We start from the raw sequence: 16,137 nt of genomic DNA on the forward strand, positions 1-16,137 counted from the left end.
ACAGAGAGTAAAGCAGCAATTAAGCAAAACCTTGTGATGCCTAGACCCAGATTTCCTTCTTTGCTGTCATTCTGCAAACTTAAGGCTCTTTTCGGTACAGTTTGAGGGGAGCTGGCACAACTCCAGCTATGTATTTCTGTAGCTAGACTGTGAAAGAAAAAACATATTGGGCCAAATGATCCTCAGATTGAAAGTGCCATGAAAATGCAATGTGTTATTATTTATTAAATTCGCAGCTGGCATAAGCAGGTGAAACTCCATTAAAATCAATGGAACTGTGCCCACTTGTGCCTATATCCAAGCTGGGCCATAGCATCAATAGAGACTTCCATTCAAAGGGAGGGAGAAAACAGAATGGGAAGAGAAGAGCCCATGCAAAGGACACGACGCAGTCACATGACAGTCAGCAGCTGATCAGATCATTCTACAGGTATCGTTAGGGCCGGTAATCCTGATGAGCATCCTGGCTGGGAGAGACAGTCGCTCAAAAGGAACACCCAGCATCCCACCTCTCAGCAGCTGCACAGAACCTCCATGGGCAGCCTGGGATAAGTCCAACCAGAATTCCTTCGCCCACAGGTGGCAGGCTGTGAGAGACACAAGGGCCTGGTCCCTCATGTTAATCCTTCAACACAGCAGCAGTATGGCCAGTCAGTGCTCTCCTGATATGTCTCCTCTTCCTCCACTAGAAACACCCTGCTGACGCAGCAAGGAGGAAGCAAAGGCAGAGGATGGTCCTGATTTTGATAGGACAGACAGCCCATGTGCTGTCCCCTCACTCCCATGTATGAAAGGTGGTGTGATGCGGATCATGACCACCCTCTTCCTTTAACAGCACTGAGCACTGTACAAACCATTTCTCTGATTAACTCCCGTCAGCAAAAAGTATCATTACCCACCTTTGCAGGCAGGGCAGGCGTCTCAGTCAGGGTTGGTAGGTGGCTTGCCCAAGGTCAGTCAGCAGAGCTGGGATTTGAACTCTAGACCTATGGCTAATTAAGAGTACAGAGGGCTCTTCTACTAGCTACACAAGTGCCAGGCAAAGGCATGCTGGGAAGGAAGAGAGTGGGCAACCGCAAGCAGACGTCACTGACACCCACAACTCAGGACTCTGCTACACAGTGATCCACCGGCTGGATCCTGAGCTCGCATATCCCACGTAAATCCAGAGTGACTCCACTGATGTCACCAGATCTACACTGGAGCGAGTGAGATCAGCATCTGGCCCCAGGTGCAGTAACGTCCAAGCCCTCGAGTTCAGAGTGTGCAAATAAACGATTCTCACCTCTGACTCCCCTGCACGAAGAAGCGGCTATTCGAAGTGACCAGCAGCTTAAAAAAAACAGACAACTGTCGGAGCCTCTCTTTTCGTCCCCTGCACAAACAGCCGCCTCCCCAGCGTCTATGGAACGTGAACTGCCTTCAGTTCAGCAGGAATGTTCTCTATTAACAAGGTTTGGCAGAGATCAGAAATGAACAGTGCCAACTCACGAGTCTGATGCCTTAAGGCAGATGGTGGGGAAAGTATTCCAGCCCCGCTTCCCCCACCTCCTCTCCCAGCAAACAGAGAACTCTAGGCAAGAATAAAGGGGGCAGGTGTCCAAGGTTACAGCCCTCTGTGGAATCCTAATGTCCGTATCCAACATCAAACATACGCGGGGGCCCCTGGTCTGCGCCATGCACCCTCTGCTCTGCGCCCCGGGGCCCATAAAACCCGGCCTCTCTCGACTCCTGCCAGGCCTTTGGGCTGATTGCAAGGGCACGGGACCGCTTAGAGGCCTTTGCTGGGTGCCTTATTCACCCTCAGCTCAGGAGGGCGAGGCCCTACTCCTCTCAGGACAGACGGCAAGGATGCAAGGCTCCCACCGAAGGCAGTGGGGTGATGCCAGTGACCAGGGGGACCGAGTCCTGCATTTGGGGAAGGAAGACAAATCAGGCAGCACCCAAGCTCCTGCCTTCTTCTTTGTCCAGCTCCCGATAATCCCAGCAGGACGAGGACACACGCTGTGGGATCCAAGCTCAGACCCCCTTCCCGACTGTACAGCACTGTCAAGGGGAGGTATTCTCTGCTGACAGCCGAAGGTGGCTAGGGAGGCGTGGGTGAAGCTGCCTCCGAGATTAGAGATGCACAGAGCAGTGCCACCTACCGTTACAGCTTAAGGACGCAGAGCTCCAAGGTCAGGAAGGTATAAACTCCAATCAACGGCTCTTAAATCCTAACTCTGCTGCTTGTCCCAGCTGGTGTCTGGGTAGAACCATTTACTCCAGAGACCTACGGAAAATAAAGCTAATCCACACGCCTTAATAGACAGAAGCGCAGGCTGGTGAATGCAATATAAATAGCTCATACTCAGTAATAACCGTAGCCTGCTGATTGTCATCTTCCCATCCCATGTAATTCTACTCAGCTGGCCCCTCTCTCACTCACCCAAGGACCAAATTAATATCACAATGGAAAAGCTGGATGTTTCTACATAACCAGGCCAGAAATGAAGCAAGGTTCGACTCTTTCATCTCTGATGAACAGTAAATCACAAAGCTACAGCTGTCTGTGGTGCACGGAAGCCAGAGTCTCTTCCCAAATAGGGATGGGCAGGAGGAGATGTGGTACCTGTTTGCTCTGCCAGTTCCCAGAATAGCACCATCACACGCCAGCTGCAAAGCCATAAAGCCAGAATCACACCTACACACCATGCTCCTTTTCCCCAAAACCATTGACAGCCCCATCAAGCGATGAGCCTCTGTCATACATATAAAGGGAAGGGTAACTACCTTTCTGTATACAGTGCCATAAAATCTCTCCTGGCCAGAGGCAAAACCCTTTCACCTGTAAAGGGTTAAGAAGCTAAGGTAACCTCACTGGCACCTGACCCAAAATGACCAATGAGGGGACAAGATACTTTCAAAGCTGGAGGGCGGGGGGAACAAAGGGTTCTGTCTGTCTGTGTGATGCTTTTGCCAGGAACAGATCAGAAATGCAAGCCTCCCAACTCCTGTTAAGTTAGTAAGTAATCTAGCTAGAAAATGCGTTAGATTTTCTTTTGTTGAATGGCTGGTGAAATAAGCTGTGCTGGAGGGAATGTATATTCCTGTTTTTGTGTCTTTTCATAATTTAAGGTTTTGCCTAGAGGGATTCTCTATGTTTTGAATTTGATTACCCTGTAAGGTATTGACCATCCTGATTTTACAGAGGTGATTGTTTTACCTTTTCTTTAATTAAAATTCTTCTTTTAAGAACCTGATTGATTTTTCATTGTTCTTAAGATCCAAAGGTTTGGGTCTGTGTTCACCTGAACCAATTGGTGAGGATTATTATCAAGCCTTCCCCAGGAAAGGGGGTGTAGGGCTTGGGGGGATATTTTGGGGGAAGATGTCTCCAAGTGGTCTCTTTCCCTGTTCTTTGGTTAAAACGCTTGGTGGTGGCAGCATACTGTTCAAGGACAAGGCAAATTTTGTACATTGGGGAAGTTTTTAACCTAAGCTGGTAAGAATAAGCTTAGGGGGTCTTTCATGCAGGTCCCCACATTTGTACCCTAGAGTTCAGAGTGGAGAAGGAAACTTGACAGCCTCTTGCATCTGATCTATGGGGCCATCATGAACCCCCGAAAGGGACAGCACCAGTGTTATCCAGAGCCACATCTATACCCTACCATCCCTCCCAAAAAAATAAACCTGTGTGCTACCACCAGGTGCTTTTTCTCCCCACTTCTGAGCTAAAAAGCAACTACTTCCTCATTCCTCCTCCCGCCTCCCTCCCCCCAGCTCTGGAATGCTGTTCTCACAAGTGAAATGGACATGCTGGATCTCTGTCACGAGCCTTCTAGGCAGACATCCAGGCAGTTTTGCTGCCCATTGGGGTTTCAGTCTCCAGCCCTTTCCATTCCACCCTCATCACCTTGAAACAGTGGGACAAACCCTGACCCCATCAAAGTCTGCAGGGGAAAAAAATCCCACAGTTCAGCCTGACAGTGAATCAAAATCATCATAGCTCCCCTATGGGGCCTGAAATGTGTGTGTCACCAACGTTGCTGCCACGGAGACAATGAGCCATAGGGCAAAACGGGCCATTACTCACAGGAGAAGCAAGACCCTGGATGTACTCAGACGAGCAGGTATCTAGCTACCTTCATTAGCAGATCCCACTCCAGCCACAACAGGTTTCCAATTAATGAAACTGTTGCATTGCTTTTGAACAAAGCCACCCCCTGCCACCACCAACTCAATTAGCTATCTGCAGAGAGCTGGCACCTGGCCAGAAATGGGGCCCAGGAAGGGACTGGGACTATGGACTCCAAGCCTGCTGGACAAGCCACAGAGTTCAAGGCCTGTGTCTCGTGGACCTCCAGGACGGAAGCCTGAATAGGTCAGACCATAGCGTTCAGAGATAGAAGAGCCCATCGGACACTATCCCCAGACCACCCAATCCCACTCCCACTGGGATCAATGGCCAAACCAGCTTCAATGAGAGCAGGAAGAGGCTCACAGACAGGACGTATCAGGCATCTTAGCAAAAAGGCCAAGAGAAGCCAGCCTTGCATTGTGAATGGACTTCCTCCACAGACAACCCCACCGCCTTCCAGCTGGATGGAACATCTGTTCAAGGCAGTGCGACTAAACTGTCAAACCACCTGAGAGTCACAGTTCTCAATAGCTAACGCTCCCACTCAGGGACCAGATCCTGCTGTCTTCACTCAGGCCTAACTATTGGAATCACTGGAAATTTTGCCTGAGCAAGGATGGCAGACTCAGGCCCCAAATTGTTCGTTTTGATCCATGCACAGATGAATGGCTGCATTGTTACTCTATTTTCTCTCTTTCTGAAGCAATTCCAAATGCAGGGGGATTAAGGACCCTGGAAGTCTCTATACTGCTCATCTGAGAGCACATTTCCTCCAACAAGCCCACAGGAGCTCCTGGAGCCTGCAAGCACAAAACTAGCTAAGGGACTGGACAGCTTGGATTATACAATATACTGAGCGACAATCCAGTAGAGATTTGTTAAACAAGTAAAGGAATATTGGGAAGCAAACCAGGTCCACAGGTGAGCCCTTTCGAAAGGGTTGGCTGCTCTATTCAAGAGGAGACACAGAAAACGTATCCAGCCCAAACCAGGTCTATGTCTTCTCCCAGATCAAATAAGATTGTCAGGTAGGAACTAAGAATTCTAGGTTTCTACATCCAGGGGGCTCTGGTTTAAAGAATGGAAAACAGTAGTTTAAAAACAGTCTATTCTTTTGGATCCTTTTCCAAACCCCGTTGGGCTCCCTAAGAGTCATTCCACTGCCTTGGATTATGATTGGTATTATTGCAGCACTGACACACCCCAACCAAAGTTAGGATCCCAGTGTGCCAGGCCCTGCACACACAAACACTCACACACAATAAGAGACAGTCCCTGGACCAACAAGTTCACAATCCAATTGCCTTCAGAAGGGTCCCTTACCTGGCACTACTTTAAAGGGGCAGAATGTACATATTTTAGGCCCCAATGCAACAAAGCCTCTAAGCACATGCTTGAATCCATTCTTATTCATTAATGCACATGCTTAACTTCAAGCCCCAAGCATGTGCCTAAAGTTAAGAATGCACTTACATGCTCTGCTGAACTGGAATGGAGTGCAGAGGACCAGGGGCTTCACTTCCAGCGACAAAAACAGGCATAATCCAGCACTGAAAAAGTATGCAGCTACAAAAAAGCAATCATGTTTTCTTGAGACAACCTAATATTTCACCCACTCAGACGCATTCTTTTTTCAGCCTTTATCCAATGGCTGGAGCAACAATCTGATCTGCTTTTCCCCCTCAATGCGAGTTTTTAACTCCTCTGAAGGGATGCTCCAAAGGACTAGACTGCTTCTATTTTTGTCGCTGGTTTAGCATTTTTATTTATTTATTTTCCCCCCATAGAAAAGGCCCCACAGATCTTAAGCGGCCAAAATTACATATTTGTGGCTTGTTTTGACAGATTCTCCCCCTCCCCGTTTCTGGTATAGCACTCTGGTTACTCATCGGTCTTTATATCTTATTCTGCATGACTCAGTGTGAAGCAGAGAGCTCAAAAAAAAAAAAAAAAAAAAAAACAAACAAACAACACCTTACCTCATGGTGCTGCAGAGGTGTATTCATGACAGCCCCATGTACCGCATCATCACCAATGATCTTACAGTAACCACCAGCTCCCAGGTCAGAAAGGTATCTAGCCACATCTAGATCTTTAACACATTGCCTTCAATAAAATGACTCCATGCTTATAGTTAAGCACATGCTTCTGTATATTCAGAATCAGCACTGCAGACCCCAGCCCAGCTCCCCCGGAAGTCACTGGGAGCCGGATTGGGCTTTTAGTGCCTACAGTCATCATCATGTTCTTCAGTCATTAATTTAGGGCCAGATTCCGCCACTCTGACTTGCACTGGGATTGATTCACAGCCCTTTGAAAGCAATGGCACTTCAATGAATGCTGAGTCACATCCACAGTGTAGTTCCTTACTCCTGGAGTAGCCCCCGCCCTGAATTCAGGAGTACGGTGCTGCCCAACGTGAGTAAGGGAGGCAGAATTCAGCCCTCGGAAAAGATGGTCATGAGAACTGTGACCAGAATTCACCCTGGTGTGCAACTCCACAGAGATGAATGAACTTGTGCATCTATACACAAAATCAAACCTTTAAAGAGAGAGTATTAGGATATCGTGTCAGGGATGGAAGGGAACCACAGCAGCTAAAGTTTCATTGCTCAGCCTCATTACAGGGTCTGGACACACAATTTCCTTGCCCTCTGCCCACACATATAGACAGGCGTACTCCTGGTGATGACTACGGTCTCTCTCAGCACGGGAAAAATGAGGGCACTGCCTGCTCCTCTTGATAGAAATAAAGGAGACAAGAAGTAAATGGGACTTCTCCTCACTGAGGGGCCTGACCCCAAGACCCTAAACTCCCACTGTCTCCTTCATCTGCCAAACCAGCAACAGTGCCAGATTCTCGACAGATGGGGGGATGCCAGGCAGATCTCTCTCATTCGAACTTTGCTGGCCTTAGCTCTGAAAACAACTTCCATGAATACTAGATGAGCCTATAGAAGAGGGGAGTTAATTACTGGGTACCTTTCATCACCAATCCTGTATCTATAGTTAGAGGCTTTTAAACAAACAATGGATAATAAAATAAGCCTATAAAGCAAATGAAAGGAGAAATCATATGCTCTACAGGCAAACATAACAGGGTTTGATTTTTTTTAAATGAATTAAACTGTTGAGTTCTAATTTATGTCCTCGCTTGATAAGATTAGAGGATTAAACCAACTTTATGCTAAATGCTCCCTGTTAAGAGAGCCATTCCAGGGCTTATTGTGTGTTGGCACGCACGGAGATCACAGCAATATCACTCCGAGATGTGGGGACTCACGATATGACCAGCTGTAACTTCAGAAATAAAAATCATGGCTTATCCAGATATTCCCTATGCAGCCAGGGCAAGAACTCCCATCCCGCTTCGCTTTCAGGGAAGGTTATTCGCTGAGCACTTGTACATAACAGGCAAGTTTTTGTATAAGCAGTGGGCTTTTTATCTTGGATCATTGGCATCATAAGAGGATTTTGGAGTAGGGGGTGGGAGAAGGAGGTGAACTGACTGACACACACCCACAGTCTCCAAACCACACCAACAAATTAACAGCCCAACATAATCTCTCACAATACCAGACACACACACACACAGCCTACCCCTACATACTCATACCATACAAAGTATTAAACGAAATGCTCACCCTCCTGATCTGCAGCCGATGAATGAGAAACACCCAACTGTTCAAAAGTTCTCCCCTAACCGATCATCTCTTCTCACCTGCCTCACAGGGGTGTTTGTGGGGCTTAACGTTCATAAAGCATGAAAACTTTGAATGGAATCAACCATGGATGCTGAAGGGTGAAGTATTATTTTTAAGAACAGGTAACAAAACCTGTGACCAGCTCTAGACAAACCAAGTCGAGGCTTTGTCCACGTTAAATCTGTCATTTAATTCTGCAATACTCCTAAAAACTAAATATAGATGCCCAGGTTCCCCTGCCCTTACTCACCGTAAGTAGTGCCTTCGGGCACTCAGATCAAAGGGACTATTCGCAGGGTAAGGTATCTCTCACTGTAGGTAAGAATGGCAGAATCCAGCCCAGAGAGCTAAATCTAGCCATCGTGTAATGAGTGACTTCAGGTTTGTTACACCGGGGGTGAATTTGGCCCCATATACTGCAGAAACAGAACACTTTTTTCAATCGCAGTGAATGACTGGAACAATACGGATACTATTTTCCAGGCCCCAGTCAGGATCGCGCATATTGCGCCCTTATACATTGCTTTGGACCATTGGTCCCTTAGCTTTTCCCAGTGTGTATCTAGGGGAAACAGTCAAAAATACTGATGGCTGGTTTCCCCTTGAACGATTTTCCTATGAATTGCCCCTCCCCAGTGAAGTGTTCCCCACATAGGAACAGCAGTCTTTGCAGGGAGAGTGATGGGGAGCAGATCTTTTACCATATTGAAGAGACTTATTCCATCTGTTGTCTCTCTCACCAGCCCACGTCTCTATTATTCCAGGCTCTGAGCCTATCAACTTACAAGCCTCTGCAAGGTGCTAGAGAGGCTGGCTTGATGATTCTAACCTCTGAAGATATTCTGAGTACGATAAAAGAAATCCAGCTATTGAAACATTTCCCCACAATACAGCTACTGTGTTGCTCGATTTCCATCCAGACACAGCCTAAAAGAGCAATCAGAGAGAGAGAGAGGCGCTGCTCCTGTGGATATCTTTACTTGACGGGGTGGGTGGGATGGAGGGGCCCTGAATAAAGTTTGGTCTCATAAGAAAGAACAGAATCCAGGTCCAAGATCTATTCCCAATTTTGGCTAGACTTTTTTTTTCTTTTTCTTTAATTGAGTTTGGTAGGGTGGTGAATTACATGTCTGTGTGTTTATTCCGTCATCTGCAGCGTATTCGGATTCAAGCACAACAGCAGCAAATTGACAGACTCATCCCCCTAACACACACCTACTCACCCTATTGCATTGATCCTGCATCCTCCAGAGGCAAAACCGGGCATGCACCAGCCTGGTTTTAAAAGGCTCTGATTTGCCGATCTATTACATTAAAGCCTAACGGACTTCGTTCAGCTGTCAAAATGCTACCCCAGTAATTGCAGACGTAGAAGCAACATAATTGGCATGCTACTGCCCGGAGAGTACAAGGGTCGCTTTGTGTGGGAAACAAATGGAACAGGACCGAGCCTGGGCTCCATGCAGGACATGTGTAGCATCCTGCACCTGTCCTAACAGAGGGCTGATTTTCTCTTATTCCCATGTGCCCCCCTTCACCAAAAGCCTTTTTCCTAGCCACCCTAGAGGCAGATTTTCAAAAGAGCCCAGCTCAGAGTAGCTCCCTTTGTTTTTGGTGGATGCTCAGCACTTTGGAAAGTCTGATCCCTACAGCCCAGCCCCTTGCACTTTAATAATAAACCAGCACAAACAGTAAAACCCTTGGGGGCAGGAGCTCTCTCTGCTGAATGCATCCGATGAAGTGAGCTGTAGCTCACAAAAGCTTATGCTCAAATACATTTTTTCGTCTCTAAGGTGCTACAAGTCCTCCTTTTCTTTTTTCTCTGTTCTGTGTTTGTGCAGCAACTAGCATGTGGGGTTCTGGTCCACTACTGAGGCTCCCAGGAGCTACAGCAATACAAACAAAACAGCCAACAATACACAATGATCCTCAGAAATTGGTCTAGTTTGGGGCACACATTACTATCCTGATGAAGTCACTGCAATGTAAGCCCAGGGTTAGTAGAACTCAAGGTAACAGACCCTGGGTTTGTTAACCTAGGGTTTGGGGGTCTACCCTCATTTGTAACTCTGCTTGGAGCTGTCGAACCCTGGGCCCCAGCCTGCGGCTCCGGCATCTGCACTGCGTTATGCAGGCCGGAGTCCAACCACCCATATCCCAGACTTCCCACAATGTGGCCGCTCTAGCCCTTTATTCATGGTGCCCTGTGGGAAAACTTCACTGTCCACCAAACCGGACTGTCCAGAGGACAAAGGAAGTCAGCCCCTGGCCACGCTGGGAGTCTGCCCAAAGTACGAGTCCACTGAGGTTGCCTCTTCATTGCAAAGCAATAGGCCTTGAACCCTGGGTCCCAGCTTGCCTCAGGCTCCGACCCTCCACTTTCATGGGGTCTTGGGTTCAAGCCTAGGTTAGCAGGATGTGTGTGTTGAGAGAAGATGGTGGGGGGAGGATTTAGCCAGAGTTCAAACCCTGGACTTACATTGCAGCGTACCCATGTCCTGATCTCTGTTAGGGTAAGACCTAATGAGGGGAGCAGATTGACCCACAACTGCTGCTGTGTGGTTCTTACGCCATCCTCCGACACATTGGTGAGGGCCACTGTCCAAGACAGGACGCTGTCCTAGCTGCACCTTAGGAATTGCCAATCTGGATCAGACCTCCGTCTTCACACACACACAGCACACACTCTGTGCGCTCCCCGGACCCTCTCCACCCCGCTGGGACTCAGGACCTGCGCCAAGCCTCCCGCACAGCCTGGGGCACAGCGCGGCTCTGTCCTGACGCTCCGCCTGGGGCGAACAGAAGGATCCCGCCGCAGCCGCTAGCGCAATCGGTGCATGACAGAGAGTCAGCGCCCGGGGGAACTCTCCTTGGTGCCCGTTCGGGACCTCTCCAAAGCCCGCCTGGAGAGCGCGCCGCACGCACCCCCCAGGGATTGATCCGCTGTAGCCATCGCAAGCCCCTGCCTGCCCGCTGCCCTGCCCCACGGGGCACAGGCAGAACCAGCTGGGAGGAAGCGAAGGGCTGGGAGGCAAGTGACCTGTCCCAGAGGGGTCTAAAGGGCCGGCTGGGGCTTGGAGCTGGGACAGGAGGGATCCTGTCCCCGATCGTAAGCAGCTGGGTGCCGAGCTCCTGGGTTCGCCCCGTCAGCCGGGACACCCCCTGCTGCTACCGCAGCCTCTCCCCCCTCCCTCCCCGCAGCCGCAGCCTTCTCCCCGGCACCCCCGGACTGGCATCCCCCCCTGCGCGGCGTGGAGACAACGCTTACCTCAGCCCAGCCGGTGGGAGCAGCCGTGCGGGGGGCCGATGGCAGGAACACAGCGGTGGGCAGGGGGCGAGGCGCTCTTCCCAGCGGGCGCCCGGCCAGCGGGCTGCTGGATCCCCCCGGGGAGCGCTACGGTGCCCAAGGACCGGGGCGCCCCTTCCTGCCGCAGGACCGGAGCGCGCTTGCTCCCCACCGCCTCGCAGGGCACCGCTCCCGCCTGGCACAGCCCGGCCCCCTTCGCTCCCGGGACGGACTGGGGCCACCCGGAGCGCACCGGCTCCTCTGGCTCTGACCCAAGGCACCGGCAGCGCACCGGCTCCCCGGCCGCCGCACGGACCCCGCAGCCCCCGGAGCGCACCGGCCCGCCCGCCGCACGGACCCCGCAGCCCCACCAGCGAGGAGCGTCTCCCCCGCACCCAGCCCAGCGAGCAGCCGCCGCTGCCTTTTATTGCCGCCCCGCTTTGTTTTGGTCTCGGCTCCTACCATCGCTCGCCGCGCCGTCGGGGGGTGGGGGGGGGGAGGCTGCAGTCAGGCCGCCCCGCGCCCCATCCGCTGGCAGCCCCGCTGTGCCCGCGGGGTGACAGCCGTGCCGGGGCTCAGCCAGCGCTGCGCCGCGCCCGCGGCGTCCTGTGCTCCGGCTTGGCTTTCCTCTCCCCCTGCAGGGACGGCAGCGTTGGTTCGGCCGAGCTATATATTCCGCCGGCAGAGGCTGGCGCTGGGCAGTCGCGAGTTGAGGCTTCGAGGGGAGGGTGCTTTGCCTGGTGCGTTCCCGAACCTAGCCTGCGCTTCCTGGGTCTGCTCCTTACCCGGCCTGCCTGGCCCACCCTCCTGTGCAGGGCAGCTGGGCTACACTACTCGAGTTGTCTGCCTGCATGCATCAGGCTGAGAGGGGGGAAGCCTTCCTCTGCTCCAGCACTGGCAGTCACAGCATCGCACCAGTAGCTGCCCTGCAGAGCGTTTCAGGCCTTCCTCATGAAGCAGCTGGCTGTGGCCGCCTGAAGAGGTGCTGTACGTTACCAGACCCTCAGTTCTGCTCCTGGCTCCCCCACTTGCACTTTGCACCAGTCACTTAGTGCTTAATTTGTGCCAGGACTGAGCCCTGGTACCTCTACGCTTGCTCCATGGCCGTTCATAGCCCTGGCCCCTCTGGGCTTGCTCCATCAGTTATGAATGCAAAAAAAAAAAAATTGCTTGAGCCCTGGCACCTCTTTCATTACAAACGAAGCACTGCTTAGCCTCTGGCTCGGCTACCTCCCCTGTAAGTGAGGGGGAGCTTTCTACTTCTGCCTTTCCTTTGAGACTCACCATTTCCACACTGATGAAGGAAGCTTCACAAACACCACATAAAAACAGGGCCATTCTGGGTCAGACCAAAGGTCCATCTAGCCCAGTGTCCTGTCTTCCAACAGTGGCCAATGCCAGGTGCCCCAAAGGGAATGAACAGAACAGGTCATCATCCAGTGATCCATCCCCTGTCACCCATTCCCAGCCTCTGGCAATCAGAGGCTAGGGACACCGTCCCTGCCCACAAGGCAGCTCAATAATATTGTGAATCTTTCCTGACCCATCAGACGTGGCTTTGAGGCACAAAGAAGGGCCAGCATGGTTTCCAGAACTTCACTTTTTTTTTCTTTTTCTTTTTTTAAAAGGAGGGTAGGTTATTGGCTTATTGCTCAACCCCAACCTGGAGGGCCAAAGGACTGCTTTTCATCTGGTCCCCACCCTTTGCCCTGTTCAGCCTGAGAGGACCTATGATGAGTTAAAACTCCTGACAGCTATCATTGGAACACAAGAGCCTCCACACCACATCCCCAGGGAAGGCAATAATATTACCCCTATTTTATAGATGTGGAGACTGAGGCACAGAGAGGCTACGTGACTGGCCCAAGCTCACACCAAAATTCCTAGCTCTGACACAGGCTGGAACCCAGATCTGCTGGGCTTTAGCCACAAGACCCTTCTGCTGAATATTGTGAGGATTTGCTTGTTAATGTTGCACAGAAAGGGTTAAGTGTTTCTATTATTGGCCACTGGTGGCAGGCAAGCCACTGACAGAGTGGAGGGACCACCCACCTGTCCTATAGGGCAGTTCTTATTTACACAGCCTCTAATTCTGTTGCAACCTCTTCTCTCCCAAAGGGTGTGGATGGCAGGAGAAGCAATTGGGAGCACCCGCTGCTGGAATAGGAGCCCCAGTTGCACTCTGCAGCTCTGGTATGATGAGTGCCCTTTCCCTGTACCTCACTGCTGCCAGTCAGATTCCCTCTATCTCAGAGGATGGCAGAGAGAACAGAACTTTAAGGACAGAGATTTCTAGAGCAGTGAGCAGTTAGTGGGCATGGAAATCTAGTTATTGTTGGTGCAAGTGAATCTCTCCAGCATCATGCTGACCTATCCTTATCCAACTTGGGATTTAATAAAACAACCTTAGAACAAACCTATGACAGAATTCTGCAGTCATGCCCTAGCACTGCAGTACAATAGCATTGGGAGCCATCACTCTAGAATTATTAGAATTGTTTTTTTAAGCCACAAGCCAAGGACCCCTGCCTCTGAAAATGCTCCATATAGGAGTTATCTAGAACACTTTTTTCTATAAGACTGTCATGTGAGGATTGCCCATTGACAAAGGCCAAACAAAACATTTAGCGAAGAGAGGTGGGAGACTGTGGTTATTAGCTCAAGTGATGGAGAGTCCTCCTTATGCTCTTGTCCCTCACTAGCACAGCTAACCAGCCTGCAGAGCTTCTCCTATAACTCGAGCAACAGTCACTCACCTTGGGTTTCTGGAATCTAATGAGTCACGTTTATAATACAGACATTTTTCAATGTTGGAGGGGAGGTAGTTGACAGGTGGTGCTGTAGGGAGAGCACCAGAAACTGGAGTCATGCATTTATCTACAGCACAACCAGGAGCAATGGCATGTGCCAGTATCACTTAGACCTGGTCTACACTACGAAATTCATATAACTATGTAGCTCAGGGGTGTGAAAAATCCACTCCCCAGAGCAGTGCAGTTAAACTGACCTAACCCCCGGTGTAGATAGTGCTGGGGCAACGGGGCTTTCTCCCATCAACCTAGCTATCGCTTGTTCGGGAGGTGGATTACCTACACCAATGGGAGATGGCCATTCAACCTTCTCTCCCCATTCAGTTCCTGGCCTGTCTGCTGGGATTGCCAATAATGGTCCCAGTTATAGTGATGTGGACACCTGCAGAGCGGAGATTGCTTCACACAGGCTATCACACGGCCATTGGATGGTAACAACGTTTAATCAGTTCCAGCCTACGCCAGACTGAAGTGTAAAGCTCCATCTTATGTCCAGTCAGAGACTCCCTGAGCCTACCAGGGCCTCAGACGCTTTCCACACAAAGACACCCCACCCCTAACCGATCACACAGAGGAGTCAATCAGTAAAATCCAGAGAGCAGCAGAGAAAACGGGGAACAGACCTGAGTCACCATCTCCAAGCAGGTGGTCCATACGGGAGGTATTGACCTTTTTCCAGTGTGTTACCCACAGGGATTAAGAAGTTGTGCAGGCAAAACCAGACCAACCCTTGGCTTGTGGAGGCTCCAGTGAATGGGAATTTAATGAGGCTCCTGAATAAAGAAAAAAAAATTTACACCCCACCAGCTTTGAGCCTGTCTGCCAGTGATGGAAGTTTCTGCAGAGAGGGCGGCAGTCAGGGGTAGCGCTCCTGTTGAAAGTGAAGAGTGTGCAGTAAATGAGAAGAAAAATCATTTTTTCTAACTGTCAGTAATGCGAGCTGAGCCCACGCTGATGCGAGGGACAGTATTCAGTCACACAGCAGAGCCCAAGAAACAGCCGTGAGCTATCATTCAGTGCTGCACACAGGCGTTCAGCCAAGCACAGTCTTCCTCAGCACCATCTCTGCCAGCACAAGTAGGCACATACCTGCAAACCCATCCTCACACAGACGTTCCTTTTGCCACCTAGCTGAGCACACACACACCAGCCAACAGATGTAAACCCATCCTCATAGGGCAGCTCACACTCACATGCACAAGTTGTATCACCATCCTCCACATCACTTCAAGCACTTCACAACACACAAATTTTGTACGCTCAGACATTAGATTTGTGTTCTAGTTTCCACAAGGCAAATGTGTACAATATATGCAAACGCCTCCCTCCCAGCACACTGGTATTAGAATTGATCACACACGAGATGTACACACAGGAGAAACACCTTACCCTACCAGACACGGGTACTGTACCACAGTTCCCAGTGACCTCAGCTACACCTTAGTGCACATGTTAACACATACATGTCCAGACATTCAAACTCGAGCCATAAACTGCACGACAGATACACAAATGGTGTCACATGTAATCTGCTCCATATTTAGCTACCCACTGCTATTAGAAATGCATTGTAAACCTAGTAATATTAGAACTGCACACCCACACACCTAGGTAATAGAACTGTATTTTAAACATAGTGCCATTAGACATACTGTACCCACACGTTAGAACGGTATCCCAACCAACATTCGCACACACTATCCTATCGACATTCACAATACATATAAACTGGGAGAGCTATTAGCACTGTATTGCAATCTTTATTGAGAACACACAACGCACACAGAGAAACAAGAAAAGAGAATTGTCAATGGATTAAAAACCCATTGAAACTTTGCTAAAGAATGTCTTTAGGGTTAGGGAGGAGGGAGCTTAAGGCTTCTAACTGGAAGCGTTTCTCAGCTGGAAACCTTTCCTTCCTCCAGGTTTTCTGACCCTCCCCACCCCCATCAGGGCCAGCATCCATGCTGAAATGAAACACTGCTGGGTATTGGGCACGCTTATATTTATGACTTCTTTTTGAAATTCTGTCTGCTCAGCTATGCAGAATGAAACTACCCAAGCAATCTCGTCTGCTCAGGTGCTCATTACCAAAGCACTTGACACCGCCAGGCAGGCTCACTCAGGCCTTGTAAATTTTATCTTGGGGACATTCTGCTTCCCCTAGCTCTATTACTGCCTGATTGCCTGAAAGGCTTGTACCCAGCCAGCCAGCCA

General features: G+C 50.1%; 1 protein-coding gene across 3 annotated transcripts in view; it reads right to left on the reverse strand.

The window, feature by feature from the left end:
- DISP3 (dispatched RND transporter family member 3) overlaps nt 1-11,378 on the reverse strand; it is a 63,955-nt gene extending 52,577 nt beyond the window's left edge. For all 3 annotated transcript variants that reach the window (XM_074975315.1, XM_074975318.1, XM_074975319.1), the window contains exon 1: nt 11,093-11,378. The gene's annotated coding sequence lies outside the window, so the exon portion shown is untranslated. The remainder of the gene's footprint in view (nt 1-11,092) is intronic.
- Nucleotides 11,379-16,137: the final 4,759 nt, after the last annotated feature.

The sequence above is a fragment of the Natator depressus genome, chromosome 18, assembly GCF_965152275.1.
Source record: "Natator depressus isolate rNatDep1 chromosome 18, rNatDep2.hap1, whole genome shotgun sequence".
NCBI classification, from domain to species: domain Eukaryota; kingdom Metazoa; phylum Chordata; order Testudines; family Cheloniidae; genus Natator; species Natator depressus.